Below are 16,794 nucleotides of genomic sequence, written 5' to 3'. Positions count from 1 at the left end.
CGGCCAAAGACCCTCCACCTCAGCTGCACGCATCAAGACACGGCAGCAGCACAAATCAGGTGGCAGCACAGAGGAGGGAACATCAACAGGCACCCCAGCAGCCAGCATGCCCACAACACCACCACCACAGGTGCCCCCAACGGATGCCACAGAAGGCACTGCCTCTGGTGGCAGCAGCACCATAGGTGACACCCCAATGATGGCAGCATGCTCCGACACAGAAGACGGGGATGTCGAAGTCAGATCCATCCATGACCTGTCCCAATCCCCCTGTCTGTCCCATCCCGTACAACATGAGGATACCACGCAGGGGCACCCACAAGACGACGACTGGCCATCCCCCACAAGCCCTGTGGCAAGGCAACATGAGGTCAACAGCCCCTCTGTGACACCCCCGCAAATGGCCATGGCCCAGCAGAGGCAACAGTCCCTCGACCAGTTAATCGTGCAACAGCAGCAACTGGCCACGCTCCTCAAGGACCATGTCGATGAATGTGGGCGCACTAAGGCAGACATAGAAACATCAACTGAGACACTCAGGGCAGAAATGGAGAGAAGCACAGAGACACTAAGGGCACAGATGGAGAGTAGCACCGAGAGCCTGAGGGGGGAACTGCATGCGACGTCCAAAGACGTATGCGCCGAACTTGCCGCAGTGCGCCGTGTGCTCACTGAGCTCTCACAAACCCTTAGGGACATGCATGGACGTGAGCAGGCAGAGACATCATCCGTTGCAAGTTCCGTCCAGGGCAGCCCCCAACGTAGATCTGGGAGGAACCTGCGCTCCACAGGCAGGGGTGCCCCTGACACCCGCAGAGGGGGCTTGCAATAGCGACAGCCCACTGACAATGAGCATCTTTGGACACTGGTGTTCGGGGGGGAGGTAGGAGGGTGCAGGGGGTGTTGTGTGCTCACTAGGGCGGCGGGTCGATAGGGTGTTCAACATGATATCACATATGCCATAAACAGTGCACGATCAACCAATGAGATGTGTGGACAATGATTTTAGTGTACTAGGCCATCATAGGCGTACAGTCCATATTGTGCATGTACCAGACACACACAGTGCCACGAGTCCCGTGTCCATGTATCAGCCACCAGGCGTGAGTGCTAGAAGCATGCATCAATGAGATGCTGACGAATGTCACGGCCCTCCGGTGCCTCGCAGACTCCTTGAGGTGCTGCCATATCCCCACCCTCATCATGACCATCATCAGGTGCTTGCAGTTCTGCGTCAGGGGGCATGGGCACATTTCTACGTACACACATGTTGTGGAGCATGACACATGCCATGACCATCTTAGCAACCTTCTCATGGCGGTACAGGAGTGCCCCGCCAGACCTGCTGAGGCAGCGGAAACGAGTCTTCAGTAGGCCGAATACCTGTTCAATGACTACACGGGTACGTGAGTGGGCATGGTTGTAGTCCTCCTCTTGCTGGTCCCGTGGGTTCCGGACTGGTGTGAGGAGCCATCTCTTCAGTGGATACCCAGCATCACCTGTATGTGGACGATAAACGTATGATGTGGAATGCCATTGCTACGTACGCACACCCCCCCCCCTTCCTGCCAGGTCATTGCCGCATCACATACACCACATCATCATGCATGAAAAGAGACTCACCGAGTAGCCAGGATCTGTTCCCTGCGTGTCGCTCCATGTAGCGTGGTATAGTAGAGTTCCTCAAGACCATAGAATCATGGGTTGATCCAGGGAATCTGGCACAACAATGTGTAATGATCCTGTTGGAGTCACACACCATCTGAACATTCAGGGAATGAAATTGTTTTCGGTTGCGGTACTGGGCCTCCATGGCATGTGGGACGACCAATTCTACATGGGTGCAGTCGATGGCACCAATGCAACCCGGTATGCCGGCAAGTGCATGGAATCCCACCTTTGTGTTGGTAATTTCCTGCTCCGAGCGTGGTAGAGAGATGTAGTCGTCTGCGTGCTGCAGGAGGGCATCGAGCACTTGCGATAGTGTCCGTGAGAACAGTGGCTGAGAAATGCCATGCAACTGTCCGACTGTGTGCTGGTAGGTGCCTGTGGCCAGGAAGTGGAGTACAGACACCACCTTCAGTAGGGGTGGGATGGCGGTTGGGCTATCTATCATGCTGACAAGGTCAGCCTGTGTCATGTCCACAATGGCGGCTATGGTGTCCCGGTCCAAACGGTAGAGGGTGTGGATCTGCTCATCAGTGAGGTTGAACGGATGTGCTCGGAGGCGTGGGATTGCGGGCTGCCTGCGTGGTGGTAGTGGCTGTGCCGGCGGCCCTTGCTGGCCCTGCCTTGGCCTCCTCCTCCTCCTGCGTCTCCTCCGTGCGGCCGGTTGTAGTTGGTGTTCGTCTTCTTCTTGGAGTTGCAGTACTTGCAGTGCTATCAAGTCCCCCAGGGCCAACATCGCGAGTCCTGCCGTTAGCATTTCGGAGTGGGTGTGGTTGTGGGAGGAGACTGGGTGTGCATTTTATGTGTTTTCAGGCTGTATGGCCTCCACCTGTGGTGAATCATTCCACCTGTGCAAGCTGCTCTCCCATTTGGGCGAGCACGTCCCGCACACAACGCTGCGAATCGAGGAATGGCATCTTGCTATTGCAATCATGTATTTGTACCCGATGGCCGTGTAACATTTGTTGATATGTACATTCGGCTATGGTCCCATTGTTTCACATACAATCTTTGCAGTCGCGAACAGACTTGTGATGGGTCAGTGGTACGTAGTACTCGAGTAACGGTGGGCCCTCATGCATCACTGTACCGAGTTGCAACGACGGGCGGGGCGTCCCATTAGTGGGTGATGGCAGTTGACATTTTCACACACAGCCGCACTAGCTGGAATAATTTGTGATTTCAAACGGCCACAGATGCCTTTTCGGCGTGATGTTGCAAATGAGGAATTCGAAGGCCGGCGCTTTCGGTATTCAGCTAGCGGAGAGGAGATGCCCACAGGTCTGACTGCAAATATAACGTTCTATTGTTAAATGTCCTTGAGACAGGGGCCATGGCGAGGAAGCAATGATTGATATGAATAGTTTGGGATGCGCAATAGTGACGTGGCCGATGAGGCCGGACGTTCCCAAATACATGTAACTCCACAACACTGGAATTACGGGCTGGGGCACTGTGGATTTTGCAGGCTGCATAACGCACAGACTCAATGGAAATTTCGAATGTTTTGTGAGTATATATTCAGGCGTTTTCATGACAGGATGAGGGAATGATGAATGGATGCATGGGCAGGTGATTTGATACAGGGTTTGCCATGTACAGGGCTTCTTGGAATCTATCCGCCTCCCCTGCGCTATGTGATGCAGGGCTGCCATAGTGGGACCATCGTCTATCTGGCCTTGTTGAGCCCTCCCTGTCTCGACGCGCCTTCAGACACTTGTGTCCATGCACGTTAACATTCCCATCTGATGAAATCTGTTTTGACAGACGCATGCACAGGTACACTCGTTTGTGATGGTGTTTACACCTCGATATAGATAGTTATGAGTCGCAAGTGGTTTTGGGGTGGTGATGATCCTTTGGAGTGGGCTAGCATGCATATGGCTGTGGATTAAGTGTGATCATTGAAGTGAGTTGTTCGAATGTAGTTCTGATGGCCATTCTGTTCTTTTTCTTTTCTTTTGGTTGACAGGTATCTCCTCCCCTTTTGCCACTGCCATCTGTATGCCACTCCTGCAGATGGCGTTTACTCCCGACACCTGCTGCTTCGTGTTAATCAGTGGAGCAGCATTACGATCTTATGGGACGATCGCCAATGGGCCACATGCCCTTACGCAGTACTAGTGGCTCGGAGCAACATTTCGGCCTTTCAGCTGGACTAGTGCCTCCCCATTGGGACGGGCCTGCGGTTCTGTGCGCTTCCATGTTGCCTTTTCGTACGTGAATGTGGCTCTGTGTACCATGATGGAACAGGGCGTCACACAAGTAGTAGCTGGTCATTCCTTGCGGATGCAGCCCACGATGGTGATATGTGTTTTGGAGTTCATGGACTAATGGCTGTATGAGCTTGGTGATTTAGTTGTGCATTAAATTTCTATTCTGATATGGGCCGTGTAGCGTTCTTCTTTGCGAGTGATGTGGCATATTCCTATTTGGGGAGCGATGTATTGTGAGGAGATCTGCATTGGGTTCCGGCTTCGGAGTATAGTCGCGTGGTACTGTGCTGGGCGCGTTTGCCTACGGAGCCCAGTGAGGTCAGGGATGGGGGCTGGCAATATGACTGTTTGAATGTTGTCATGCTCAGGGGCGGGGGATTGGGTTTTGTGTAACAGACGCCGGTCAGCCAGGTGGACTGGTGGAATGGTGTGATTTTCGGAATATTGCTGGTCACAGGTGCCTGTGTTTGCGTGCGTTTCGGGGGGGGGGACTGTGGTCATGTCCATTGGAATGGCTTCTGTATTCGTGCCATCTGTGCCCTGCAGCTCCCATTGGCCCCTCTTGTGAATCTTTTGTTCGTTGGCATGCATGGGTGACTTGTACATTTCACTGTTTGCATTGTGACTTCATTGCACCTACGGGGACTTGTACTTTGTGGGCAGGGAGCGGTGTACAGGCACTCAGTGGGGCCGTTTACGGTTGATTCGCGATGCCGTACTTCTCACCATGGCGGAATGGTGCTTTCCGCCATGCTTGATGGCGTTAGGTACATGTCCGCTAGGGTCGGAATTCGCGTACCCTTGCGCCATGGTGGTATTTACGGTTTGCCATGGCGCGCGCGCGCATTCTTGGTGCAGTTAGCGTTGGCGTTCACTACGGTGTCGCTAATGGCTTCGTACTTTGCGGTGACGGGTCATAGTCGCACCGAGCGCTATTCGATGGCGGTATTGCATTTCCGCCATCGTTTTCCGATTTCCGCCAGGGTCGTAATGAGGCCCAGTGTGCCAACTGACCAGATACACATATTCGGTTAGATCACCACATGTGTTACACTGTGAAAGCATCCCTCAAAGGAACGCTCTAAGCAAACGGTCTGTTTTGCAAAATAAAATACAAACTTCTGTAAGTCAGGAAGGAACTCAAATTCCAGAATGACGACCTTGGTAGATATGAAAATAGCCAGAGAGCACTTCTTACATAAGCTATTTGTGAGAGGTGAGTGGACTCATCAGGAGGGCAGAAATTCTCCAAATCCTGGGCAGAACTTTTTCCCCAGGTATCCACCCAACTTCCAGCCCCAAAATCATCCATCCTTCTTTCCCCAATTCCCTGAGCCCAGACAACCTTATCCGGGAGAGGGGAGGCCAAGGGTGGAGGGGTACCAAAATCTTCCCAACCAGGGGTACTACCAGAGAAGGGATAGCTACCCTTCCCGGGATCAGCCCAGGGGAGAAAATAGAGCCCCGTATCAGCCTGAGCGGGTTTCACAACTTGAGCGCCAGGTCCAAAATATGGCACGGGATCTGGGTCACATACTGAGGGCTCAACAGAACCCTCAGATGAGCATGCCACCGCAGAATGCCCCAAACTCTGGACCTGGTGCTCCAGAACAATGACGGGGGCAGCACCCCGATAACCCACCGGTTCCCAGGGAGGAGGCACAAGGGGAAGGGGGGTGTAAAGCCTTGGAGGAAGCTTCCTTCCCAACTTGTAAACAGCCCCTGGAAAACCAGGAACCGGAAACAAAATCTCCTACCCCTGAAAGCCTGCCTCCCAAGGAGCAGAGGGGGGGTAGGAGAAACAAAGGACCCAATCAGACCCACTTTATGGAGGAGGTACAGGTCTTCCAATTTGAGGGAGAGGGATCCTCAGAAGATCCTGGGAAAAGGATCTTCTCCTTCAGAGATGGGGGAACTCCTACCAAGGAAAAATGGGTCCCAAGGGATGCCAATTCAGACTGGGGAGATGTGGAGACTGAGCTATCGCCGCCCATCATCTCATCCCAGAACCGACAATACCAAAATCCCCTGGTTCAAACCCATCCTGGTGACTGCCTCTAAAAAGGGGGCGGCGGCCCAGAACCGGAACCAGGGGAACCCACAATGGCTCTGATCTCCAGTTGCCAACTTTTTCTTTCAGATTCCCAAGGCTCTCCACAGAATTCTGCCCAAATCTCTTCTCTCGCCATGTCCAAAACCAGGAAGTTAGCCCACCAGTTGTCCAAAAATTTGCATTATCTGTGCCCCCTTGAGGAGAAGGAGGGAAGATACTATGCCCCGGTACAAGTACAGGGGCAGGGTACAATTTTGGCACTGGTGGACACTGGATCACAAGCTACCCTTGTGTCCAAAAGGGCCTTTGATGAACTAAATGCAGGAAGGGGGAGAATTACCGTATTCCTCTCACCTCTCTTCCTGGACAACTGCAGAACTTTGACGGGAAGGAAATTCCTGTCGAGGGGACTGCAGATTTGGACATCAAAATTGGGCGACACAAGGTGAAACACCCGGTCATAGTAGTGACTCCAGAGGGCACCCCTTGTTTACTAGGGAATGACCTCCTGAGAAGGTTGTCACCCCTAATAGATTGCGTAAACAAGGTCCTCTGGACCCAGACTAGCCGACCAATAAAATTAAAACAGAGTGTCAACCATGTTAGTTTAAACGGCTCCTGCCACATGGTTGAACAAAAATCTGACAAAGTAGAATTTCACTTCCAGAACAACCAAATTCCAGAAGTGACAGTAATAGCAGTAGGACAACAGACTGGTGATGGGGGGTCCTCTCTATTTCTGAAAATCAACCTTCCTTCCAGTTTAAGGTGGTATTCCACACTGGAAGGAAACACCCTAAAATTCTTTACTAATCCACAATCAGAAACTCCCACTCCTATAGTCCAGAAAGATGTGAAATCAGCTCAGAGCCTGGCTGATATTCAGCCAATTGGAGATCACTTGTTCATCCCTGTTCAGTTAAATGATGGGAAGGACTCTGTTCTCACTCGAGTGTGTGTGAACAACGGTAAGAGCTTCATCAGCGAAGCCATGTTCCACCAACTCCCAAAAGATCCAGCCATTCCCACATTCAAACTGCTAGACAAATGGGAAATGGACCTGGAAGCAACTAATTCCAAACATCTCCTGCCAAGCAGGTGTATGCTCAAAATCTCCATTGGCAACAAGAGCATAGTCCATAATTGTTGGGTCGTGCGAGACGTCACTGCCGCCTTTTACTTAGGCAGCGACATTCTCAATCGCTTTGCCATTAGTTTGGACCTAATAAACTTCAAAGCTTGGTCCCGATTAGCGGATAATCCTGTGGGCTTTGATGATCCAGAAAAAGCATTTAGGTCAGCTCAACTGCTACCTTATGCAGTTGAAATTCAGATTAAAGAGGAAGTCACCATCCCAGAAAGGACCCGACAATTCTCCCTGGAAGTGAAAGTTAAAAGAGGACAAAAATTGAAAAACCCTGATGCTTACATACATCTAAATGCTTCTCTCCAACAGCAAGGGTTGGGGGTAAACCCAACTCCATTAGTCAACATAGAACATGACACCATTCCAGTAGAGGTGGATAACAGCGACTTAAAGAGTATTACTCTAGCCGCAGGCACCATTATTGGAATGGCAGTTGATGACCGACATTTCTCCACTGATCTAGGAAATGAACTGTTAGGACCGATCCCCAAGGACTGTTTTGACAGTGACAGTGATGACAATACAACACCAGACAGGATTTTCACCCGGCATGGGGGGAACTTCCTGGTGTACACTTCTTGCCCTTATGGTAAGGAAGATGTGACTTGTGACTTCAGAGGGGATGAGGTGATTTTCCAGGTCCATGAGGGCTGCCTTTCCCACCTGAAGCCTGCGGTCCAAATCAGCACTCTGACCAGGGACTTCTCCACCCAGCTGGAGGAGGCCGCTGAGATAGCCAAACCAGAAGTCTTTCCAGGCTTCACGCAGATGGTGGAAGAGAGAGTCAACCTAGCTGATGCCTGTGTGACTCTGGAACAGAAGCAAAAGTTGAAACAAGTTTTCTTGGATTTCCAAGATCTCTTTGCGGTAGACTCATATGACTGTGGTCGCACCGACATCCACACCACAACAATTCCCACGGACCCTGGAATGACTAGAGTGTTTGTGAAGCAATATCGTTTGCCTCTCGCATCCATGGAGTCCCTTACTAAAATAATTAAGAACCTTGAGTCCCGGGGAATAATCCGTCCAGTACACAGCACCTTCAATAATCCGGTGCTGGGAATATTGAAGCCAAACGGCCAGTGGAGACTCTGCGCCGACCTTACGGAGCTCAACAAACGGGTCCATACTTCCCGATGGCCTCTGCCCTACATTGACCAAGGGCTGGCCCAGATTCAGGGGTCACAGCTATTCACAGCAATAGACCTGACCAATGGATACTCGACCGTGCCTGTCAGTAGGGAGGACCAATAGAAAATGGCTTTTACATTTGGGGGCCAGCAGTACACCTGGACCCGGACTCCCTTCGGATACCTCAACTCCGGCAATGACTTCAACATTTTCCTACATAAGGCCATGCCCGACCTGGGTGCAAGGGGTAACCTGGCTTATGTAGATGATGTCCTCATCAAAAGTTCATCTGTGGAGGAACACATAGCGGAGATCCGTTATGTTCTGACGCAGTTGAGGGCCGCCGGAGCAAAACTTTCCTTTCAGAAAGCACAGTGGTGTAGAACCTGTGTTAATTTCTTGGGGCATGAGATTACTCCTCAGGGTCTCTGTCCCCAGGAAATGAAAGTGTAAGCACTTCAGAAACTGAAAGACCCCACAACTCTGCAGGAACTAAGGAGCCTCCTTGGACTGACTAATTACAGCAGAAAGTTCATTGAAGGCTACGCAGAGATCACTAGACCCCTGATTCATCTCTTGAAGGGGGGGGTCAAGTGGGAATGGGGTCCAGAACAATCCGAGGCAGTAAGACAACTCAAGAGAAGCCTCTCAAAAGCGCCTTGCCTAGCTTACCCTGTCAGAAACAAGGAGTTCTTCCTGGAGACAGGGTTCTCTAATACGTGCTTGACGGCAGTATTATACTAAAAGCATGACAAGGTCAATAAAGTAATCTCCTATGCGAACAAAACTTTATCCTCTGTGGAGGTGAAATTCAACGATTGTTAGAAGGCACTCCTGGCAACGGTGTGGGCATTGAAGAATTACCGCCCGTTTATCCAGAGGGAACACATCATAGTGGAGACTCCACACCAGCCTCTGCAATATCTCCAAAGTGACAGGATCCAGGCCGGAAATGTGAGTAATTCCCAAATTACTTCCTGGATTCTGTCAATGCAAGGCTTTCCTGTAGAGGTCAGATATGGCCACAACAAGAAGAGTCCCCTCGCGCAAGGTCTGGCTGACTTGCATGATTGTGCCGGAGAAAACTGTCTCGAGGACGAAAGTCTAAAAACCAAGGACAACATGGAGGCATACCTTAATTCCCCACACAAAGTCTTTGAAGAAGACAAGTGTGAGGGAATGCCCACTGTCTATGTGGATGGATGCTCTTACCATGTTGGCAACAACGGGGAGAAAGAACTGGTTGCCGGCGTAGGGAATGCATGGGTGAAGGAGTTTCCAGAACCCTCCGCTGGATACAAAATTGGTCCCTGAAGTAGTCAGGTGGCATAATTGATCGCTGTGCATCAGGCCATCCTCACTGCTGTCCAACATCAACTCCACGAACTGGTCATAATCACAGATTCGGATTATGTACGGAACGGGTTCGTGGAGCACCTGGTAAACTGGAAAACCAGAGGCATGCTATGTGCTAATAACAAACCCCTGAAACATGGGAAGTTAATCCAAAACATTGATGATCTGGTCACCTCGAATGGGATGACCATCTACTGGAAGAAGATCAAGGGTCATTCCAAAATAAAGGGACCAGACAAAACTGGAAATGACTTAGCTGATCAGCTGGCCAAAACTGGGGCCATCCAAGGGGATCTAATCGAAATAGAGTCCCTGTTGCGTGAAATCCAGGTCACTGCTATCACTAGGTCCCAGACAAATGCTCACAATGATCTTTCAACTGCCCAATGGAGTAAGGAGACCCCGGATGCTGATTTAATTACAGCTCAGAAGGGGGATCCAATTATTGGTAAGTTTTACCAGCACCTTGAGGACCCTGAGAACTTTCCCCTGACGGATACCGATTACATTGGGAAAGAGGACCTAAGAGTGTTGATGAAATGTCCAAAAATGTTCCGAATCCAAGACGGTTTGCTGGTAAGGAAATCCAAAGCTGGCCACGATCAGTGGGTGGTTCGTACCTCATTCCGAAGCCTGATGTTAAGTCGCGCCCATGATGCGGCCACCGCCGGTCATAGGGGGTTTCACACAACACTGGAAATCTTAAGAAAGGTTGCATACTGGCCACACATGGGGCAGGACCTCGACCAATACTTGAAGGGGTGTCTTGTGTGTGCACAATTTCAGCCATCATTCCTCACACACCGTGCGCCTCTCCAAAAGAGGGGGATGACACTGCCATGGTCAGATTTGCAAATCGACTTTGTAGGCCCTGTAATCCGCTCGTCTAGAGGAAACAAGTACATGTTGACCGTTACATGCTTGTTTACCAAGTGGGTGGAATGTCTCCCAGCCCCAAATTGCAAGGCAGAAACAGCAGCTGCCCTGATGATTAACCACATCTTTTCCCGTTTTGGTCTACCTCAAAGGATTGAGGCAGACAGGGGTAGCCACTTCACCAGTGAAGTAATGACAAAGATGTGGGAGATACTGGGGGTCAAAAGGAAGTTACATATTGCTTACAGGCAAGCTTCTTCTGGAGCAGTGGAGAGATACAAATGAACCATTGTGAGCATATTAAAAAAGTTTGTGGCAGATTCTGGGCCACGTTGGGATATCCGATTACCTCTGGTCCTAAAGGCCATCAGATCTATCCCTCATCTGCAACTAAAATGTCACCATTTGAGTTGATGACCGGACGCAAGATGGTGCTTCCCCAGCATTTGCTCTACAGAACCCAAGAGCAAACGTTGATAAATGCCTCCACAACTCATGAGTATGTGGAGAATTTAAGGAAACACCTTCAACATGCTTTTGCCTATGCTCAGCGGAATCTAGAAAGATCAGCCAAGAGCATGAAGACCCACTATGATTTGAAAACTACCCGAAAGGAATATAAGGTGGGTGATCGGGTCTATCTATACAATTTCCAAAGGAACCAGGCCAAACAGCGAACATTTTTGCCTACATGGAAGGGACCCTTTGAAATTATAGACAAGATCTCCCCTGTTGCCTACAAGATCCACATCCCCAAAGGGGGTTTGGCGGAAGGGGAAGACAAGTGGGTACATATAAATCAGCTAAAGTGTTGCCATCCCAGGCACACTTGCAACAACTGGAGGAGTCCTCTGCAATACCATAGGGGACGCTCCAGAGTAATTCAATTCCAACCCTAAAATATCCCACATATAGTCTCTAAAATATTATGATTTGGAAAAAGAAAAAATGTCTTATACGTGTATCTTGTTTTTTTGTTAAAATAAGAATGCAAATGTTTTGACTATAAAATGTATATGCCACCCCACTATATCAATGGTGGGGAAGAAAAGTCTACGAATAAGTATTGCCGCTTTCCTTTGTCGTCCTAGGAGAAAGAAAACCTGGAGACTGGCCAAGGAGGGCGATCCGGGGACAGGGAGCAGAGACCCGAGCGGCCCGGGGTACCGCCCAATATTTCCATCAGGACTGGCGAGGAGAACCGATCGATCCAACTGGGTGGAGGAAAAGATGCTGAACTGTGCCATCTACAGAATTGGAGGAAGATAATGCGGACATACCAGCGCAAGGGCTCAAAATCTCCTTTGCACCCGACTTCCCCTCGACTTGAATCAAAGTGCAGTCGGGCGGGGGGATTTGTCAAGGGTTTTGACCCATGTTGAATCAATAAACTGGGTAGATGTGGGGATGAGCTATCGCCGCCCATTATTCTATCCCAGAACAAACTAAATCAATAGACTGGGTGGATGTGGGGATGAGCTATCGCCGCCCACATTCCCGCCAGAATAGGAGAACTGCGCAGTTGGCACGAGACCACTCCAAAGATACAACCTTCTTGTGGGGGGTTCCACATCACCACTCTACTGTAAGGAAGCCATCAAAACAATGTTAAGCAAGGGTCCTATACTATCAAGCAAAAGGCCCCTTTATTGAAATGCAGCAATTCAAGACAACTCAAAAATGGATGCAGTACCAACAAATTCCCCAAGGTGGCACTAGCGGTCTAAACTCTGACAGGGAAACTGTATTTAGGAGTTGCAAGAGGGGCAGGGACTTCAAAGCTTGTTAGTTAATTGGAAATCTTAGCCACCTGCTGCTCCCAGAGGCCAAGAGGCTGGGAAACCTTAACACCTCAGAGATTCCCACCCCAGGAGGCAGGGGATCACATGACCCTGTTGATTGATTGAGGAGAGACTTCCAGGCAGCCTGCTGGAGCCCACACAAAAGGCTCTTTCTGTTGAATGGGGTATGTTAATTTTGAGTGTTTCCTGTCAACAGCCCTCTGCCAGCAAGGAGAGACATGTAATCACTGACCCACCCAGACTTCTGGAGGCGGACCCAAACACTTGGGGGGTTGAATTGCAACAAATATATATTTTATAGAAACAGTGATAATTTATTGTAACCAAATGACAGGAATGTACAATTTTGAGAGTCTTAATTTGAAAAATGCCCTCACGATTTGAGTCCAAACTCCAATTTGTACCATGTCCTGGGGCAAAACCCTGCTAACTATGATTATTGTAGACAATGTGTTTAAGCTAGAAACATGGAAAGTTACTGGGATATATGTGGAAGGGAAATGTACCTTTGTATAATTCTTGATGAAAAACACATGTTGCAAAACCCACTAAAATCGAAAATAAGTTGCCATTTTTGAATGCAAGCTCCTAGAAACGGCAGAGTCGGGACAGGGACTATCTTTAGTAATATATAATGTGCGTATGTGATGTCAACAACTGTGTACCTGGGAAATATGTATTTGGATCAGAAATAGATTTGTGGGCAAATTGACCAGGGGAAGATCCTCTGACCCATAAACAGACCTCATCATGATGACAATCCATTTCCTTCCCCCAATCATGGGAGAGGGGAGAATTGGGCCAATGACAAGTAGAGAGGGGCAGGCTTAGCTAGGCCCAGGCACACACCCATTTTCAAAACACATAAAAATAGACTGCTAGGACAGGTAGAGACATTCAATTCCATTTGCTCCGGAGCATGCTGACCGACGACTTCACATCCAGAGATCCAGACTTCAAATCCATCAATCTCCAGAACCTGTGCCAGAAATGAACTCCAGAATTTGTAGCAGAGAGGCCTGAATCCACCAGCTGAATCCTCTTCAGAAGGCTTCAAACCAACCAAACTATTCAACAGCCGGGCGAGCCGTTTGAATTTTTGCCAAGAATTTTTGCAAGAACCTGTAGCAGTATCCATAAAGCAGTGCTGTATCCGGAACCCGAGAGAACCACAAACCAGACCATTGTGAGCAGATCCGGTGCTTGACAGACCCAGAGAGCAGAGCTGACCCAGATAGCCGGGACTTCAGAACCACCCGCCGGAAGTCCCGTACAAACTGACCAGACCGTGACGAGGCCTAGTGCAAATTTATATTGTGAGTACCTAGCAGAACTGCGCAGAACCAATCTCTTAGTTAAAATAATCTAATCCAAACTATTTTAACCTAAGTAGAACTGCCTCCTAATAATCCTGTCATTTTTAAAGCTGCACAACTGTCACCTGTCAATTCTGCAGCTGCAAGCTGTCACCTGTCATTTTGAGTTTTACTTTAAATCCGAAAAACTACCTTTATTAAATTGTCCGTATCTCTGGAACCGTTTGGGCTAGGAACGAAATTTAACTTTCATCTGAAAGCTTAGAATCCAGGCTTCCAACGCCCTATACTTATTCCGTAATCGCAAGACACGCACTCGCAAAATTTACCGCGATTTGCGATTTGGCCCGATTTCTTCATCTGTAGAAATCAGCAGCTTTTTGCTTCTCTTTGCTAAAATTCGTTTGCAATCTGCTAATCATTCATAGAGTATTGTTGAAGTGAGCCTGAACTAATATAAAGTAGCCATCACCTACCCTGAACCTCTAGAGGGAATTAAAAGCAATTTTAGCACCTTTTCACTTCCTTGCAAACCACATTAAAGTAATTCGCCTGTGTTTAAAACTCAATCCTGTTTTCCCTAAGCTTGCTGGGAGAACTGGAACTGTGTATTGCATTATAAAGTGTGTTTTGTTGGGATTCTTGAAGACTGTGTGCTCTCCTTCCATTTCTTGTTATGCATAGGGGGGGGAGTGAATTGTCAAAAGAAAAAGTGATCATATTACCTTTTGCTAAAATCATAACAAGTTATTTCTGTACTGCATTTTATTCCACCTTGCGTTTCCTTGAACCATATAAAGCATTCTTTCCCACCTTATTCTTCTGTTCCTATTCATAAGTTACTCTTGCTGACTACTTCTCATATTCACAAGTGTAACATCCATTATCAATTTATTTATAGAAGTGTGATATATATACATATTGTTTAAATTTTCAAATAAACCTTTTAATTTGCAAAACAAACCTACTTCTTGGCTCAGTGGGGTCAGGGGGATTCTAAGAGGGGGGTGTTATACAAGGGTTGTCATCCAGAGTGCTGAACTGGATATAAAAATACATAATAAGGGTTTTCCTCAGCATCCCAGACTAGGCATTGACTTAGCTGTAGTGTTGATTGAATATCGCTTACACCATCAAGGCATTTGGGGGTAAACTGCATCCCAGAGTGACAGAGATAGAGAGGCAATGCTAGGCCCCTATTGTGACAGTGAAGCTGGCTGATGTTGATTCACATTGGAAAATGCAGGTCAATCTAAAACATTGTTTTCCAACATAAGGACTAGTGAAGGAACAAAAATGGGCCTATTTCAACTGGCGCTCAAGTGAAGGAAAATATGGCTGAGAGCTTAAAATTACTGAATGTGCCCGGTGCATGGAAAAATAAGACACATGCGGCTGGAAATGCTATTTTCATACAATAAGAAAAGTTAAAATTTCAACTTAAAGTGACAGATAGCAGCATGTGCCATTGACTTCAATGCAGGACAAGGCGGTGATCCAGAAATCCAAGCATTTTGCATTTGTTACTAATAAAAATACTTATTTTCATCATATCAAATGACAGCATTTAAAGAGAAAGGCCTATTCGGTTTTCTAGAAGTGAACACTGGGTTCCAATGTTAACTGGTGTGTATGTGTGAATAAGACTAAAAATGAATTTAACTCTGTTCTAATATACTATAACAGAAAGATTGTATTGTGAATAACATGCCCAGGTGCAGTACTGAACATTACATGTAAACACATTTTGTTAATGTAAAATGCTAGACTTTCAGAATGGTGGATGTAATTTGTTTTTCTCTCCAAGCTGAAACTATGACCCAACAACCTTTACATTAGCAGGACAGGCCCGGGGTTTCAGTTAAAAATACAAAGAAATGTTGGGAGTGAGATCAGAATTGCAGTAGTTGGAAATAACATGGCCAGCAGAAATGACCTTAAGGTCAAACCTCCCCATTAACTGTCCATTAGTCTCGAACAGAGTCTTTTGAAGCCAAGGATGGGAGGGTAGAATAATATGAGCCAGGCACATGTCCTGGTCATGTGACAATGGAGAAATGCAACTTAAGAAAAGGTGAGGTCTATTGTGAAACTGAGGGGCACATATGAACCGTTGGCTGGTAAACATAGGAATACATTTCCCTTAATAAAAAGAACATTGTATGTTCCACTGAGCTCATCCTGGACTCATATTAAAGGGGATAGGAAGCCTGCCGGTAACATGTAAATATTAATTCTGTGTGATGTATACAATTTGTGCTATTAACAAAATTATGATTCAGGCATTCTCATAATTCAGAGGAACTGGAAAATTGATAGGGCCTCATTACGAGGCGGGCGGTAAGGGATTACCGGCACCGGTAAGGGCACTGGTGCTGGTAATCCCTTACCGCCCTACTACGAGTTCCCTTTGTGGGTCCTCCCTTAACGCCTGGTTTTTCCAGGCGTTAAGGACGAGACCCGCAAAGGGACTCTGGAGCTAATAACGGTACCGCAATTTGCGGTACCATTATTAGTGCCTTCCCCATTCCCATTGAGAGGGGGAGGGAGAGAGCTAACCATACCGTATCGTGGGAATTATTATAGTATGTGGATGTCATCAGCCCTATAAGAGAGCAGTTTTCAGTATAAGAGGGCCTTTTTTCTTTTTCCACTCTATTCCTGGATGTAGTCTACTTCTGGAATCTTGCGAGAAACAACCAGCAGAGAGGAAAAGAGAGCTACCACGGCCATCAGGGTAAACCTTGCCAGGATAAAAGCTGTTAACCTGGGATGGCCTTCTGCCTTTCTGGGAGCCAGAGGAGGACTGGGTGCTGGGGACTATCCTTGACCGAAGCCTTTGACCAGATCGGTGCTGTCCTCAACGTTTCCCTACTGTTTCCCTAGATGCCCCATAACCAAGGTGTCCCATGTAAGTAATCAAAATGCTAACTAAATTGTGGGGGGAATCAGCCAGCCATAATCCCCTTCTCGCATAGTGGGTAGGTGGGGTGAAGGTGGGTCGACCCTTCGCAAATTTATTAAATATAACTCAAATGAATTCCCCCATAGAACACCACTCTATCCATTTAAATTGAATTGTGTTTGGAACTGCCTGCCTTAATCCTTTGCATTAAATTGTGTGTGTGTGGGGGAGGGGGGTGCAACTGTGTAGACCCTTAGCACATTTAATGAAAGTTAAATCAATTAATTCCCTTATAGAAAAATCACGGTATGAGTGTTGTTA

General features: G+C 48.0%; 1 protein-coding gene across 4 annotated transcripts in view; it reads left to right on the top strand.

The window, feature by feature from the left end:
• Positions 1 to 16,794, top strand: part of LOC138497931 (CMP-N-acetylneuraminate-beta-galactosamide-alpha-2,3-sialyltransferase 1-like) — a 278,656-nt gene that overhangs the window by 81,500 nt on the left and 180,362 nt on the right. The window contains exon 1 of one of the 4 annotated variants that reach the window (XM_069621664.1): positions 16,166 to 16,479. The exons of the other annotated variants lie outside the window; for them this stretch is intronic. The gene's annotated coding sequence lies outside the window, so the exon portion shown is untranslated. Of the gene's footprint in view, positions 1 to 16,165; positions 16,480 to 16,794 lie in introns of those variants that run through there. 4 annotated transcript variants of the gene reach the window in all.

The sequence above is a fragment of the Ambystoma mexicanum genome, chromosome 5q (genome assembly GCF_040938575.1).
Source record: "Ambystoma mexicanum isolate Mex_15411 chromosome 5q, UKY_AmexF1_1, whole genome shotgun sequence".
NCBI classification, from domain to species: Eukaryota; Metazoa; Chordata; class Amphibia; order Caudata; family Ambystomatidae; genus Ambystoma; species Ambystoma mexicanum.
This window is presented reverse-complemented; position numbering and strand designations above follow the sequence as displayed.